This window comes from Macaca thibetana, chromosome 5 (assembly GCF_024542745.1).
Source record: "Macaca thibetana thibetana isolate TM-01 chromosome 5, ASM2454274v1, whole genome shotgun sequence".
Lineage (NCBI taxonomy): Eukaryota > Metazoa > Chordata > Mammalia > Primates > Cercopithecidae > Macaca > Macaca thibetana.
Window position 1 is genome coordinate 103,189,598 of NC_065582.1, and position 18,674 is coordinate 103,208,271.

Below are 18,674 nucleotides of genomic sequence, written 5' to 3' on the forward strand. Positions count from 1 at the left end.
CTAGTCAGAAAACAAAAATAAAGATGAAAAAACAGCTTTGAAACACAGTTAAGATTACTCGGGTCTCCAATAATACCCAGAGATAAATTTGTTCTTTGACTATTGCTGTAGGATTAGAGCCAGTCCAGCCAAGGGCTTCCACTATCCTAGTCTTAATTCAAATTCCCTTGGTCAACAGGGGGCTTTGGAGTTATACTGCACATCAATAAACCAGCTCCTGAGCCCCAGGGGTCAGCAAAACACACCAAACTCCAGGAGCCAAAACACCTTGCCAGAGAGGCAAACAACACACAAATGATGGCAAAGGTTTGACACTGTCTTAGGTGTGACTTACGAGAATTTTTCTCTGAACAGTATCAAGACTCAAAGGCATTGAAGTCACTGAAATGTTTCAAGTCATTGGAAGAAAAAAGATACAGAGATGAACTTGCTTAGCATCCAGACTTATATTTTTAAAGCTTCTCATTTTTTACTATGAAACTCTGATTATTATACCTTTTGGAAATGAAGAACTAGATTCTGAAAGTCCTTTTGTAATAAATAGAAGAGAGTACTAGTTACTAATGCCCTAAAAGTATATTATGATCAAAAGTTTTGAGATCAGGAATTTCAGCATTTTGAAGTCAGGTGTCAAATGTTGAAGCTCTGATTTTTATAAGATAAGTCAGGCATAGATCATAACGTCCAGTTCCTAAAAATGTATTTTTCTTGATTAAATATATAGAACAGCTTACTTACTTGCAATTATTTTGTATGTGTGTGGAACATTTAGTTTAATCAGCTCCTCTATTAACTATTAAGAAACAATCAAATGGGTATGAATGTATTGTATCATCTGTTGTAATCTATTGTAATATATGTATCCTCAATGTATTGATATATCAATACATACATCGATACATCATTAATGATACATATATTACAATACATTGATAATCAATATATTGTATCATCTATTGTAATCTTAAACATTATTGCATTTCTTAGAAGCTTATCTTTTGCTAAAGGGGGACGTGAACAATGCTCAGCCTGATGTTACCAATCACAATTGGTATAAAAGAATAGAAACTTCCCAGACCGGGCACGGTGGCTCATGCCTGTAATCACAGCACTTTGAGAGGCCCAGGCAGGCTGATCACCTGAGGTCGGGAGTTCGAGACCAGCCTGACTAACATAGTGAAACCCCGTCTCTACTAAAAATACAAAAATTAGCCAGGCATAGTGGTGGACACCTGTAATCCCAGCTACTCGGGAGGCTCAGGCAGGAGAATCGCTTGAAGCTGGGAGGTAGAGGTTGCAGTGAGCCAAGATCGTGCCATTGCATTCCAGCACGGGCGACAGAGCAAGACTCTGTCTAAAAAAATCAATCAATAAAAAATAAAATAGAAGCTTCGCATAGAATAAGATTCCCCCCATCCTTAAGTCAGTAGCTGAAGCAGTGGTAACAGCTGAGGAAATTTTTTCACTTTCCAATAAAATTAAGGAAGAAAACTTGCTCTTCAGTCATTGAAGAATTCGGGGTTGTGAAATCAGTGTGTGACTGTTATTTGATGTGTTGTGACACTCATGTGCTGGAGATGAGCACCTCCTTACCTGCCATCTATTTTCTACAAGTGTAGGGGTGTCTAAATTCTGGTGTCTAACCTCATGCACACTTAGAAACACATTTCACTGAGATAAGGAATGGACTTCTCCTCTACAATAGACCTTCACCTAGAGCATGTAGGCAAATTAGTTAGCATGAAGGGAGAATTGTCCCCATAAGTACATTGGGATGGTAAATAAGGAAAAAGAGTTACATTTTATGATTCAAGAAAAAATGTCAAGTAACCTCACAGAAAATTGAAACGGAAGAATCACTTTCCAGTATTTTTCTGTCCAAATTTATGCAACAGGTTCCTTCACTTATTTCTTTCAGGGCCTAATACAGGATTTGTGACACAGACACACTCTTTATCCTCAGAAAGCTTGCAGAATTTGTAGAGGCAATCCATACCGAGGCCTTGCATCTGAATAGCACTTTAGAGCTACAGAGATCTTTCACATGCTTCCCCTAATCTGATTTTGTAACAACCTGGGGAGGTAGACAGTAAATAAATAATCATCCCTATTTTATAAACTTGTAAACAGAGGAACCAAAAAATTAAGGGACTTGCTCAGTGTCGCATGATAATGACAGTTTCAGCCAGGACTAAATTCAGTTCTTCTGATCTAAGTTCATGCCCTTTCCAGTATTTCTGACTGCTTGTAGTATTGGGCAGACGTTCAAACCTTTTACCAATTGCTCTTCCTGGTCCTTATAAATTGTCAAGAGTCAAACTTAGACATTCCTCACTCACTGGAATTTAAAATTCTGTGTCTACCCAAATAAGAAGTATTGAATTCTCCATGAATTCCCAGAATTGTAAGTAGGACCTTTAAAATTGTGTTGTCTGTCGTGTGTATCTTTATCTCTTCTCTGAGGACTGTTTCAATCTGTGCATTTCAAGAGAAGATTCTGAGAACTTAAACATCACTAAAGTTATTCTCGTAAGGACAACGCATGAGAAAAATCTGCTGTGTATTGTCAATGGGAGTTACTACTTGAAAGTTTGGTACTTTGAAAAAACATCTGCACTTCCATGTTTACTGCAGCACTATTCTCAATAGCCAAGATATGGAGTCACAGCAAATCAATGCATAAAGAAAATGTGATATCTGTACACAATGGAATATTATTCAGCCATAAAAAAGAATGAAATCCTGTCATTTACAGCAACATGGATGGAACTGGAGGTCATTATGTTAAGCCAAATGAGCCAGGCACAGAAAGACAAATATCACTTGCTTTCACTCATATGTGGAAGCCAAAGAAGTGGATCTCTACCAGGGATCAGGAGGTTCCCAGAGGCTGGGTGGTTACCAGAGGCCAGGAAGGAAAGTAGGGAGAGGCGGATGAAGAGAAGTTGGTTAAGGGGTACAAAAACAGAGTTAGATAGAAAAAATAAGTTCTAGTATTCAATAGTGGGCAACAGAAAAATTATAGCTAACAACAATTTATTGTATATTACAAAATAGCCAGAACAGAATAATTGTAATGTTTCTAATACAAAGAAAAGATAAATGTTGGAAATGATGGTTCTCCTGATTTCCCTGATTTGATCGTAACACATTATATATAGATATTGAAATATCCCATGTACCCCCAAAATATGCACAATTATGATATATCAATAAAAAATTCAATGAAAGCCACTGCTTAATAAGCACAGTTCTAGAAAAAAACTATTGCAAAACAGAAGAATGATTGCTGATCTGCAAAGAGGCCAGAAAAGGGAGCATTCCTCCTTTCAAAACCAATTTAACAGAAAAGGATTTGAGGAAGCCATTAGCCAGTGCAGAAAGACTCATGTGTGGGGCGCATAAATTGCTCTACTGAAATGTTGACTTCCAAATATTACTCTGTGAAACATGTGCTAGTTCAAAGGCTAGGATGATACCCTCACGTTAAGAGAGAGACTTTTTAGCAAACAACGTAAAGGCAGGTCTTATTATAGTTTGATGTGTACATGAGGCTTTGAAATGAAAGTCTTACAGAAGGACTACCTAACTGTCTGAAAATTATAAATATATGTATTTGAGTTTCCTCCTCTGTATAGGCTTAATTCCTAAGAAAGGAGTGCCATTTCTAATGGTACCAAGTCTACTATGCCCATAACCCAGAAAAAGAAGAAAAATAGAAGGAAGGAAAAAAATAAACTTACAAACTTCCTACCATTAGAACATCTCCATACAATTTAAATCTATAGTTTTCATTCTCAAATGGGCTTTCTAATCAGTATAACAATAGCTTCAAAAAGACACATTCTTTCTTTTCTTTTACACCAGTCACAAGAAGGTGTCAGAAGATACCTTATCTCTTCACTCTCACATCCTCTTATATCCATCGAAAAACTTCTCCCAAATTAAACATCAACCAGATAACTGAATAAAAGTTCAGTTCCTACTCCTGAAAATAATATTTTAATCAGTGCTGTGAAAAATATTCACTGCGTTATCCCTGGCAATACAAATCCTCTACAATAATGAAATTCTGGTAGTATTCAGAAGTAAGTATCTCTAGTGCCAGATCAATATAGAGAATCATAAATTAAAGTTAACGCTTATTTAGCACCTCCTTTGTGCCAAGCAAGGTGTTAGGCACATTACATCTATCTTCTCTTGTAACACACAAGAAATCCAACCCAGCATTTTTAATGAGTGTTATTAGCGCAATTTTACAGAGGAAATCTGATGGTCAGTGAAGTGAAGCAATTTGCTGACAGAAATGATGGTATTAAGTACCAATGTCAGGTTTTAAACTCAGGCCTGTCTCTTTCCAGCTCCTGTGGTGCTCCCTTCACTATTCCAAAACATGTAAGCACATTGTCGCTTTTCTCATTTGTAAAAAGAGTGCTGTGCCTTAATATTTAATACTGATTGATTAACATTTACTAAGACCCACATCAGAATATGGAACAGCATTTGAGTTTTTGTTTTTGTTTTTGTTTTTGTTTTTGTTTTAATTTAATGAGAAAATAACCACAAAGGCATTCCGCAAAGATAACTAACACTGAGGCAAGAATGTGTGCTTCATGGAGCTGGGGGATTCTCTCTGGTGACATGTTCTGAGTGAAGAGTTTGAAAAAGGGAAGTGATGCTTCCTAGTGGGCACAGAATGTTTTGCAAGTGGCAGACGGTAATACTGACACAAGCTGTTCTTATCCACTGGGCTCCCCAGTAACTGCACACACCAAATGGGCCTGAATTATGGCTTATCCAGATGCCAGACTTTGAGGACATTCTCCATACACTCACCTGTAAGGCAGAGTGAGCACCTGTTGGATGACTGAAACGGCTCAATGCTTATATCTTCAGGGCAGAAATGGGTTCCAGATGCATGTTAATGCTTGTATGGCTACACAAGCATGTGGCCAGGAGTGGCACACTCTTTCTTGCCACATCCCCATAGTTTGAATATTCAGAGCACAGCAGCAAGGGAGGAAGGGAGAGGGAGGGAAGTTTGATTTATTCAAGCTAGAATTCAGTGCTTAATACTGTGCTAGGCAGTGCCATAGGCATTGTCTCGTGTATTTTTTAAGGTAGTATCTGTATTCATTATTTGAATCAAACTGGAGAGATTAAATGACTTACCTAATGTCATTCTAGAGCCCACTGGGAGTCCAGGTCCATATTCTTCCTCTCCCCTATTCAACTACCTAATTCCTATAATGGTGCTTTCACCAAAACTTGAGGGATTGGGAAGGCAGTTTCCTGGGAATAATCCTGAAGGGAAATGTGGATTTAGTTAACAGGAAACTGTGCTTTTGTAGTGCTTACAATCCATACTGTTTTCTCATTTTATCCAGCAGAGCTTAGCATCCAAGATATTTACTTGTCTGTTTCAACAGCTGTTAGAAATTAAAAACAAACCAATAAACAAAATTGGGCTGAGAGCGTTGGAAAGGAATTTGGCAATGTATCTTAGGTTAAACCATATAACACTGCCAATTTTGAATGATTTTGGCCTATAAACCCCAGAATTTCTTATGGTCATCCTAATACATAAATTTAATATACACACTCATAATATTTGAGTCAGCTAGCATATCAACATACATTTATAAGATATTGCAGGGTTTTTTCTAATAACAAAGACTGCATAATGCCTAAATGCCTATTAAGAGCTGGATTAAAAAATCTAATTATTTTGCACCCATGAAATGGAATACTATGCAGCTATTAAAAAGAATAAGTAAATTATATTCGCCAACGTAAAAAGATATCTAAAATCAATTAAATGAAAAACAAGATGCATAACAAGAACAATATATTCTATAAATTGACAAGTGAATGCACATATATGAATCATATTGATTTATAAATAAGCAGATAAATAATTTGTACACACATATATGTCTATAAATCTGGGCAGAGAGATTGATTATTTGAAGGCAATAACTCAGGAAAAAGTCATTTTTATGTGTATTCTTTTGTGGCATTTAATTTTTTTTTTTTACTCTTTGTATAGTATTTTAAAAATTATTACGATAGGCAAAGAAAACACTCTGATAGCCACAACAAAACTATGTAGAAGAGAAGAGAGATCTCTGAGACTTCTGCCCTACAGTGAAACAGAGAAGAGGAACATTTCTTAGTGGAAAAACAATGACTACAGATAGAAAGGAATGAAAGGGGCTGGGCCTAGTGGCTCACATCTGTAATCCCAGCCCTTTGGGAGGCTGAGGTGGGTGGATCACCTGAGGTCAGGAGTTCAAGACCAGTCTGGGCAACATGGTGAAACCCTGTCTCTACTAAAAATACAAACATTAGCTGGGTGAGGTGGTGCGTGTCTGTAATCCCAGCTACTCGGGAGACTGAGGCAAGAGAATTGCTTGAGTATGGGAGGCGGAGGCTGCAGTGAGCCGAGATTGTGCCATTGCACTCCAGCCTGGGTCACAGAGAGAGACTCTGTCTCAAAAAAAAAAAAAAAAGAAATGAAAAGACCCATGTTAATTCCCTTGGCTCTAGAAAAAGGGTGAGATAAAGCCATTCTGGGATTAAGAAGTATCTGTCATGGGGCAAGATAATAAGTCATCTTGACCCTCCCAATCTCCCAGGTTCCTAATGCTCCCTGCTGGAGTCCCTTGTCCTGGCTATAGAACCATAGCTGCTGAACAGGCGTTTAGAAATCTCTGATCTCACTATCCAAATAGACTCCCAAATCACTCCGTATCACAATCCCCTGGTTTATTTTACTCAAAGAAAAACATAGCACTTATCACTAACTGACACTTACACATTAACTGACAGTTATTTATGTATTTGCTTATTTTAAAATTTTCTCCTACCAAAAAATAAATTCTAGAAGAGTTGACATTTCATCATGTTTAATAGTATTTCCCTAGAGTCTAGAACAGTGCCAGGTACAGTATGTGAGGGGCAGGTGGATGGATGTCTGTTTGCATGCAGTCATGGATGGATGCATGACTAAGAGAGAGGGTTGCTGCTGCTGCTGAGACCACAGAGAGGAAGTTCTGAACTCACTATTCTTTAAAACTAACACTACAACCTATGGTTAAAACTGTATTTGTGGAGGCTGGGCATGGTGGCTCACACCTGTAATCCCAGCACTTTGGGAGGCCGAGGTGGGTGAATCACCTGAGGTCAGGAGTTCAAGACCAGCCTGACCAACATGGGGAAACCCTGTCCCTACTAAAAATACAAAAAGCTAGCCAGGCAAAGTGGCAGATACCTGTAATCCCAGCTACTTGGGGGGCTGAGGGAGGAGAATCGCTTGAATCTGGGTGGTTGCAGTGAGCCAAGATTGCACCATTGCATTGCAGCCTGGGCAACAAGAGTGAAACTCCATCTCAAAAAACAAAACAAACAACAACAACAACAACAAAAACTGTATTTATGGGGGTTATAGTTTTCAAACAATAAAGAGGAGTGCCTAGTTTCACAATCTGACAAGATCGAGAATAGAGCAGTCTTGAAAAATCTTTGGTGGGTGGTTTACATGACTTCTATATCAACTGGTAATAATTTTTTAGACACATAGTAGTCTAGCTTTTTAATTTTTTTTTTTTGTTCGCAATGGAGTGAGACTCTCCTAAGGACATAACAATATGGAATAACATAGTTGGCACAGGAAATGTTTTCTGAATTCCAATCAACAACTAAGAAGCAACTATTTGAATGTAAAGCTTAGTAAACTGGAGACTGCTTGTAGAGCAGGAGTTGAAGGAACTCCTAGAATCTATCTTCAGCAAAGACAAAAAGACGACATATTAGATCTATGTGTCTTCTGCAAGTCCCTATCCTGATACCATAGCTGATTAGTCACAATAGAGCACTTCATGCTCAATTTCATGTTGGGCTGGATTCCTGTTCCCAGAAATTTGGCATAAGAGCTAAGAAGAAGCCATCCAGTATGTCTGTGTGACTAGAGGTATAACATCTTTAGAGCTGTTGGTGACCGTATTCTGCCACGTTGAAGGAGAGACAGGTGTGCCAGGAGAGACAATGATGCACATGTGCCAGGATACATGAGGACAAGAGCTGGAGGGAAACACTGTGTCACAGACTGTCAAGTAAAGTGTTCAGGCTGATCCTGAGGCTTTGTGGAAAGTTTTATTTGAGTACCTGCCACAGTTCCACAGTATGGAACAACAATGAGGCTTGAACCCATTCTGATTTTGCTCTTATGCACAGGAAATACTGTCTTTCTGAATCATACGTGGGAGAGAAAACATATTTTTTTTTTATCTTGGCGTTTTTATTTTCATGTAAATCTTTTTTCAAAGCTTGCATATATTACAGCATATATCAGGTTCTTACTGTCTCTCTCATACATCTACAATTCAAAAATATTCCCCTTTTACTTAAACTTCCAAATACTTGGCCATTAATTTTGTCTGGATCATATATTGTTTCTAAGTTTAAGTTTTTGTTAGCAGGAACAACTGAGTTTAATCTACAATTACTTTCTGTACTATAAATAAAAGATGTGACTATTAAGCAGTATCGCTGCTTTCAATCTTGAACAAATTCACCAGATTTTGTATATTTAACTATCTTTCTGGCCTATCAGAATATTTTCTTAACCCCAGCATGGCATATGTATGAGAAAGGGAGTTATGGATTTCTACTGGACCGCAGAGTAAAAATCTTTTAAGAGCCGTTAATACCATATGCTCGGAGAAACAAGGACGATTGTGTAATTTGTTTGGAGTAGGTGGTCACCATGCATAGAGGTAGGGGATGGCCCAGGTTGCTCACTGGTGTTTAAGACATCAAAGCCAAAAGCACTTGAAGTCTTTCCTCTTCTAGATTAGGGTTCATTTAAAACTAGCCATTTGCAAACTTGAAGACAAGTGCCTGTCTTACAGGGAACCTGTAGAGGGCAGTATTGCAGTGTATTTTGTATCTGTAGACTAAGAAACTATGTCCACACACCAAACAACCTAGGCATGAACAGATAGATAAAAGCTGCTAGATTAAAAGTCTAATTGGTTTTAAAGGATACCTGGTTTATCGCTCTTATTTTTAAAGTCACTCACAAAATTTTAAAACGTTGTCTCCTCCAAATCTTCTTTACTTATTCACAGCACCATTTTTATAGAACGTTCTGTCCTAATGATTTAGGTTCTGTCCTTAATGACTTTAAAATATATTTTAAAAATTACAAATTATTCTATTTCAGAATCTAAAGGTAAATAACAGATATTCAATTTTCAGCTATTTTAATGCCATATTGTAGGTGGTTCTATTTTGTTTTTATTTGTGTTTGGTGCTTTTTTTTGCTAAAGAAAATACAAAAGATATCTAACAAAATTACCTCTCTAAAACGGATTTTTTTTTTCAAAAGCTATACAAGATACTTTCTACTCTAAAGATATTTTAATATGATCACATTTTAAAACATAAGCGAAACATAAACTGATAATAGGAGACTTAAAAAGCAAAAAATGAAAGAGCTTATTTTAAAAGTGAGCTTTGCTCATGTTGCTCCAGGCATTTCCTTAAAAGTAGAAAAAAAATGTTTCTAGCGTTGTTTATAATGGTTTTAAAAGAAGGAAAGAAGCAGCTACTCTCATAAGCATTTGTACTAACTGGCAATGATGTCCCAGTCATGGTTTAGTTATATACAAATAAGGTCCCTGAAGTCCTATATAAAAGGTTTCCCATTAAAACAGGCCAATCAGGCTGGGTGCGGTGGCTCACTCCTGTAATCCCAGCGCTTTGGGAGGCCGAGACGGGCAGATCACGAGGTCAGGAGTACTAGCCCAGCCTAGTCAACATAGTGAAACCTCGTCTCTACTAAAAATAGAAAAATAATTAGCCAGGCATGGTGGCAGTCACCTGTAATCCCAGCTACTTGGGAGGCTGAGGCAAGGAGAATCACTCGAACCTGGGAGGTGAAGGTTGCAGTGAGCCGAGATTGCACCGCTGCACTACAGCCTGGGCGATAGTGCAAGATTCCATCTAAACAAAACAAAACAAAACAAAACAAAAAAACCAAGCCAATCAAACAACCTGAGTGCCTCTCCTGTTCAGGCATGTGGTTAAAAGACACATGGAGGCACAAAATATAGCCCCTGCCTCCAAGGAAATCACAATAGAGGTTAGGGTATGACATGAATGTAAACAAACAAACAAACAAAAAAAAAAAATTGAAATTATACAAAGGAAATATAACAAATACAAGAACTAGTATAAGAAAAATGCTTCTCTTGAAATTAAGTATTTTTGGCATTGGTTATTTTAAGGTTTGCTGGTAGAGGAGCTGGGCTTACAGGATGGATAAGTTTGTAGAAAAATAGAAAATGAGGAGCATGAGAACTCATGAAAAATCAGTCAGATACTCAGAAGAAAAAGGGCTGCATAGCACAGTTTTAATATTTGCAACACTAAATGATTCTTAACAAGGAGGCAGATTCCCAATCCTGCCTATCCATTCCTGGAAACTGGGTATCATGTCGCTGAGGAGGAATTTAGCCCTGATTCCCTAGCTTGCCCTTTCTTTCCCACTTGGGAAAAGTACACAGTGGAAAAAGCAGGTACCTCTATTACTGTGTTCACTACCTCCTCCTTCACCACTCCTAGGAAATCTACAGAATTATATGAGAACAAAACAAAACCAATAAAAACCTACCCCTGACTTGACTTTAATTTACATCAAATTGCCTTTAACAGTAAATGTGTTCAATTGCTGACATGCCTATTTTCTTAGCCAACTGGACTGTCAGGCTACAGGGGAAGGGACGGGGTTTTGGAATCATAGTACCTAGCCTCATACTGCAGAGCCAGGCTAGGCATTAGAATAAACTGCAGAACTTGGAAACATATAGATTCTTGCCACCTGATAGAAATTTTCCCTCCAACAAACTTCTCCAGGACTTTGTTTAGCATGAAGAACATTCTTCTATGTATTACACTTAGTTTGGTACTCTGTATTCAATTAGATTATTATGAGATTATTCACAAGTTCAAGGGCTATGTTTTATTCACTTTTTATGTCTTTCATACTGTGTAATAAGAAAGCAGGTACACGGGATGTACTTTTTTAGGTTTTTTTTTTTTTAGAGATAAGGTCTCACTCTGTCACCCAGGGTGGAGTACAGTTGTGTGAGCACAGCTCATTGCAGCCTTGAACTCCTGGACTGAAGGGATTCTCTTGCCTCAGCCTCCTGAGTAACTGGGAACCACAGGCACACGGCACCATGCCCAGCTTTTTTTTATATATATATATATATATATATATATAAATAAAATATGTATATATAGTAATATATATTATGTATCCACATATATGTATATATGTATATATAATACATATACTAATATATAATACATATACATATGTATATATACATATATGACTTTATATTATATATGTATATATACTACTATGTATTATATACACATAAATGTATATATACCACTATATATTATATATACATATATACATATTATATATGTGTATATATAAAACTAGTGTGTGTGTGTGTGTGTGTGTGTGTGTGTGTGTATAGTAGTTACTGGGGTCTCTCGTCATCTTGCCCAGGCTGGTCTCAAATTCCTGGTCTTAAGTTATTCTTCTGCCTCGGTCTCTTGAAGTACTGGGATTATAGGCATGAGTCATCATGCCCAGCCACTGGTTAAATTTATAAGCTTCTCTCCTTTTCACGTTTTCCTGGGCACAAATTTACTGATATCTGACAATGACAACCACTTTAAGGATGAAAGCACCTTTCTCTAACCTCACACTCGTATTTAAAAATTGTTTGGAATTAATAGTGGAGAGCATTGGGACTGGATTAAAGAAGGCTTCTGAAAATGGAGGGCACATTTAGACTTGTCTAGCTGTGTAATGGAGGCTGGCATATGATATTCTGTACCACCTGGCTAATTCCCTCTAATGACTGGAAAACCTATTAAGAATTATCTGAAATAAGGACTTAACAAACAAATGGCATGCATGAGGAAAGATGTATTTTTAAAAGACTAAAGAACCATTTGAAAAAGCAGCAATACATAATGAAAAATATCCCAAACCAATATGAAAGATGATTCAAGGCTCTTTTGTTACAAGTTGTTCTGGAGTCCTGTCAGTCAGGATTGTCATAGCTACAAGTAACTTGTTGGTTTGCCTCTAACATGTGGAGGGTGAAGGATAGAGGGGTTAGGGGTGGAGGATGGAGGGTTTAGGAGAGAGTTCAGTCATCTGCTTCCTAGCTCAACCTCTCTCTCTCTCTGTGTGTGTGTGTGTATGTGTGTGCGCGCGCGCGTGTCTTTCCTCTCTCCTTAAATACTGGGGTAGCATTTAACAACCAATATCAATATGCTAAAGACCCATTCTCCTTGAATTTCTGCTCCAAGAGTACTAATTTTTTGCTCTCATTTAGGAAATTCTATTCACTTATTTTGTGACTTGGGTCTTATACCTTTCTCACACATGTAGAGTGAGTATGTGACTGAGATTAAAAACAGAATCCTAAAAATTCATAGATTCTGGGACTAGGGGATTCAAAATCAAGCAAATAACCATTCCAAGGAACATAAGCCAGACTCTTTGCCTCTCCAGGACTGAAGCTTAATGCCAAATATGTTTGAATTGTGGTATTACAAGTAAAGTACTCTGGGGTCTTACAAAATGAAAAGCACTTTTCAAGTAGAAAATGGCTTCCATGTTTTTCTACAAATATTTGGACAAAGCTGAATTCATATGTGATAATCAAAACAAACACACTGGAAACAGATGCATCTACAAATGGATGAATTCCTTAAAAAGAATGTGTGTGTGTGTGTTTTTTAATATGGAGGATGAAAATCACCTACCAAACAACAATTCCGTAGCTCTTAGTAGCAACCATAGGCAAATCTTGGGATTTGAGAACTTGAAAAGATGCTAGGAATTAAATAATCTGTTAGTTATCAGTCTTGATACCATACTGCTGTGTTATATGCTACAACTTAATAGTTGCTAATTAATGATAAAGTAGTGTCATTTGTAAGAGATTTGCTTATTTATAATTAAAGTTGATTTAAGTTTATTTTTACTTAAGTTTTGGCATGTTTCCTTGAATGAGGGAGCCAGGATGACATTAGAGTCATTGCATTCTTGTGCTAACTTGCAGTCAGTCTTATTTGGTCTGTGTGTCTTATCGCAAAAGAAAAAAAAAAAAAGATTTCAGAACTGTTCCTCCGGTACAACAGTTCTGCTTCTCTTCTCTGTGGGTTTTGTTTCATCGACTCTTTCTTTTCTGTTTGTTTTCTTTTGTTTTGTTTTTGAGACAGGATCTCACTCTGTCACCTAGGCTAGAGTACAGTGGTACAATCATGGCTCACTGCTGGTTCAGCCTTCTGGGTTCAAGTGATCCTCCTGCCTTGTCCTCCCAAGCATCTGGGACTAACATGCTCAGCCATTTTTTTTTTTTTTTTTTTTTGAGATGGGATCTCGCCTTGGCTCCCCAAAGTGCTGGGATTACAGGAGTGAGTCACCACATCTGGTCCCCTCACTGCTTCTTTCAAATGCTTGATCTGAAGTCCCTTTGTCTTTCTCTCAGTTTCACCTCCAAGGTCCCAGACCTCTTTTATTCCCCTAAATATCTTCTTAAAGGCAGTGCATGATGGTTTTTTTTTAGCTGAATTATATGATAATTTGACAACACTGTCTTCCCTTTGCTTTCAATTTCTTTCAGGTGAATCTGAATTTCAAAAACATTTATCATTGCCTAGAGATTCAGATTCTCTAATTTTAACTGAGATCTGGAATCCCTGATAATGCACTAATTCTGTATAAAGGCAACAATGTTTCAGAACTTCCATCTCCAGGCCCCCTATAAACCATGAGGTTTATACAATTTTACATAATTTAGGTGTCCTGTGTGAAATTTCAAAATATCTAAATTTTAACAAGTTAAATCGATATGCTAAAGATTACAGAAGTTATCTGTTGCTTATAACCTATGTGCAAAATGGCACTAAAATATAACAATTTAAGACAATTGTTTTCGCCTCCTAAGAAATGTACAGGCTAGCGAGTGATATTTAAAAAACTTGGAAATAATTCATAATAGAGAACACATAAACATTAAATAACAGCACATACTTTGGAGTCACAAAAATCAGGGATTGAAACATGTCACAAACCTCGGTTTCCACATCTGTTAATTTGATTTAATCAAATAACCTATTTTCATGGTATTATTATGAAAATTGACCTAACACCTTCTTATCTGATGCAGACATTCGATTAACCAATTCAATATATATCTATATCAGTCTATACATCTATACATATAGTGCACACACTTTTCACTTTTTTTTCTCAAACACTTAAACAGTAATTTGCTAATTTTGTTATTCAGAAATTCAGGTTGCATGTTCCATTCAAGTAGTGAGCAAAATCAAGCTCAAGCTTAGCTGGATAGACAGGCTGAATAAATTAGTATTCCTTTGCTTATTTTCCTCCTCCTTCTCCTCTCTTCTGTGCTCCCTCATTTTCTCCCGCTCTCCAGGTTGCATGATAAGAGCGAGACATCATCAATATCTCAGCCCAGTGACTGCCTATCTCTTCTGGGAGAAAGCAGACTTTTGGCCAGCTGCCAGCCTCTGCCTCCGAGGTTGAGGACAATTGCTCACTCTGTGCCCCGGTGGCCAAATCCTGCCAAACAGCAGCAGATGGTGTCTTCCCCACAGACCTTCTACAAGTCACATGGCAATTGGCCTGGGTGAATGTTCCAGCTCCTTTGTGGCTGGTCTATCCCAGTCTGCCCGCCTTTCCACTCCCTCCCCGACTCTGGCAAATAGAACATAGACTTTTAATCACTGTCACTTTTTCCATAATCTCCTCACTGGAAAAGAGAGTTTTTAAAGAGTAGATCTTTTTATTTGGTTTTGGTCTTTGAACTACATAATCATACCACATAGAATAGTGTCAGATGCTCTAGCAAGATGCAACTACAACATGAAACATGAAAAAAAAATTACCAGTGTCTGTAAAACAAATATTTGCCTAATAATCTTTTTCTCTCCTATATTCATGGAATGGAGCTGTGATTTTATAAAATTATGCACTAAAATTTCACTAGGCCCTGAAACAAATTCAGTTTCTCTCTCACCTTTCAGCCAGTTTCAACATGGTTGCCCTCCCTCCAACTCCAGGGAAAGAAAATGGCCCACATTCAGGTAACTGAGGCAGTGAGTTCTGCTCATCACAGTTGCCATCATCTACCAGCTTTTTGGCATTCCTGCCTGTCCCCAAGCCATACACATGCCCAAGTGAACAAAACTGAATCTAAAAATAAAAATAAAAATGCAGAAGTCATACTCAGAGCTGGAAGTTTAACACATATAATGATATTGCTGTAAAATGATTTGTATTCAGAGATATTTCTGAAAATGAAAACAAAAACCCTGTTTATTTATTTATTTTTTTAAAAACCCTCCCTTTTCTTTACTTCTGGGTAATTTAATAAGATAGCACCATCTATAGGATGTTCCCATCCTTTTCCTAACAGCAAAAGCCATTCTAGCCCCATCTCTAGGATGATCTTAATATTGTTTTCTGTTATCTTTTTCTTCTCTCTTGTGCCTAATGGGAAACAACCACCTCTCTGGTGCTGAAGGGAGGAAAATCTCCTCTAAGTGTCGAGCTTTTTTAGATTTTTCTGAAAGAACAGCTAAATGGTTATGTGAAAGGGACCCTGTGTTTGCTATTTCACTGGCCGGTGACCTAGGGCAAGTTACTTTAACTTGAAGCTTCAATTTCTTTGTAAAATGAAGAGAATAATGTCCTTAACTCATAGCATTGTTAAATCAAATTAAATAATACGAGCACTGTTAAATTAAAGAATATAATAATGAACAGAATGAATACTCAAAAAAGTTAGCTTTCATTACTACTCTTTTAAGCACAGGGAATCTGTGTTTCTGGGATAGTGTAGGACTATTGAGATGCATCTATAAGACAACAATATATTGTTAAATATTCTCTGAAGCGAGGATGATGGCAAGGAGGAGCTTCTAGGAGCTTGTTTCATGGTAAAATAAGCCATGTGTTACAAAAATATGCAAAGAAGGACATCATCTTCCACTCACATGAAGGAAAGAAGGACAAGAAGAGAAATGATGATAAGAAATATAATAGTCCTCATATTTTATTCATTTTTATTGAGTGCCAACCACAAGCAAGCACACAGTAAATAAATGGTAAATAAAACAGGTAAAAGGCAGCTAAACAAACTATTAAATTCAGAATAGAAAGCTCTGTAATAGATATGAAAAAGATGACTAATAAAGAACATCGGCTGGGTGAGGTGACTCACCCCCTATAATCCCAGCACTTTGGGAGGTGGAAGCAGGCAGATCACTTGAGGTCAGGAGTTCGAGAGCAGCCTGGCCAACATGGTGAAACCCCATCTCTACCAAAAATACAAAAATTAGCAAAGCATGGTGGTGGGCACCTATAATCCAGGCTACTCAGGAGGCTAAGGCAGGAGAATTGCCTGAACCCAGGATGGGGAGGTTGCAATGAGCCGAGATCACTGGACTCCAGCACTCCAGTCTGGGTGACAGAGGAAGACTCTGTCTCAAAAATAAACAAACAGACAAACAACCCCCACTCCCCAAAAAAGAAAAAAACACAACAACAACAACAACAAAAAGAATATCCCAGATCGGGGGTAGGTACTTTCAATAGAAGTTCGCCTCTGCGAAGAAAGCATTTAAATAGAGGTTTGAATGATAATAGCCAAACAAACGAACAAAACAAAACCCAAAGGCATGTAGTCTATAAGGAGGGGGTCCAGCATGCATGAAAGGCCTTCGATCTGAAAAATCTTCAGACATTCGTGAACTGTGTGGCAAGTCTGTGTGGCTGGAGCATGGGAGCAAAGGGCGATGGGGGATGGGATCCTGTAGGCTATAAGACTGAACTTGGAGTTTTCACTATATGGAGAGTGTGATGGGAAGCTTTTGAAGGCTTTACACAACCAGTTAGCATATTTTAAAATGATCTTTCTGGAATTTGGAAGAAAATGGGCTCTAGAAGGATTAAGTGCAGAAATCTGACGGAAAGATGATTTGGTATACATGAGAATGAAGAAACAGGAGATAGAAGAAAACTGAGCAGAGATATATTTTGGAAGCAGAATCAGCACAACTGGTTGATGACTGGATGTCAAGTGTGAGAAACAGAGAGGATGCAAGGATAATGCCCTGACTTATGGCAAGTCCGAAGCTTTTCGGTCAGTTAAATGCATGTTGACAACCTGAAGATGGAAATGCATAGAAGAGTTCTGACTAGACTCAAATTACAAAGCCTACTGCACCAGGGAGGCAGGGGAGAGGGAGGCAAGCAAGAAGAGAGCTGGGTGGGGGAGCCCAAGCAGTCCTGGCCTGAAGCTAGGAAAGGGGCAAGGCCATGGCAAGAAAATCAGTCAACAGAGGAGTCAGGTGTGGCATGGTCTCTAAATGCTTCTTTTATTTTCAAGGTTTTAATAACATCAAAAGGCAATCCATGATGTTCTCAGGCTAGAACTTGGGGATCCTCCCTCCGGCTTAAATAGACAGCAGGCGGCAGACAAGAGAATTATTGAAAATTAAAGAATGAGACTTTTTAAGAAACATGTCTGGTCTCATGCCATCTGCAGCTGACTCAACCAGAGAGAGAAAAACTCATAATTTTAAAAATGAAAATGATACCAAGACAATCCAATGGGGGAAAAAAAATACTGTGTTCAACACATGGTGCTGGAAAAACTAGACAATCTACATGCAAAAAATGAAGTTAGATTCCTTTCTTATACCATACACAAAAAATTAATTCAAAGTGAATAATAGACATAAGTGTAAGAGCTAAATTATAAAACTCTTAAAAGAAAACATGGGGATAACCCTTCAGGACCTTGATGTAGGCAAAGCCTGCTTAGACATGACAGAAGGTGATCAAAGACAAAAGAGATACATTGGATTTTATCAAAATTAAAAAATTCCGTGGTTCAAGGACACCATCAGTAAAGTAAAAGAACAACTCATGGGATAGGAGAAAATATTCATAGGTCTTATATCCGACAAGAGGTTTGTACCCAGAATATATAAAGAACTCTTACAACCTAACAATAATAATAATAGAAAAAAAAAAACCCAAATGAAAACTAGGTTTTGAAAAGACATTTCTCCAAAGCAGATATATGCAAATGGTCAAAGGCACATGAAAAGATAGTCAATATTAATTAGCATTAAGGAAATGCAAATAAACCACAATGAGATACCACTTCCTATCCACTAGGGTGGCCATAATAAAAAAGATAGATGCACTCTGGGAGGCCGAGGTGGGTGGATCACCTGAGGTCAGGAGTTCGAGACCAGCCTGGCCAACATGGTGAAACTCTGTCTCTACTAGAAATACAAAAATTAGCCAGGCATGGTGGCAGGCACCTTTAATCTCAGCTACTCGGGAGGCTGAGGCATGAGAATCTCTTGAACCTGGGAGGTGGAGGTTGCAGTGAGCCGAGATCATACCACTGTACTCCAGCCTACATAAACCAAGCACACTAGAAATGACAGTGGTATTCCTACTTATACTGACAAAATCAAGAAAATTTAATACTAATATAATCAAAGAGAATATGGAAGAGTGGAAA

The 18,674-nt window shown here is 37.8% G+C and overlaps 1 protein-coding gene across 4 annotated transcripts in view; it reads right to left on the reverse strand.

Annotated features, from left to right (window-relative positions):
* The window catches only part of ARHGAP24 (Rho GTPase activating protein 24), a 532,908-nt gene that overhangs the window by 258,464 nt on the left and 255,770 nt on the right, over window positions 1-18,674 (reverse strand). The window lies entirely within an intron of this gene.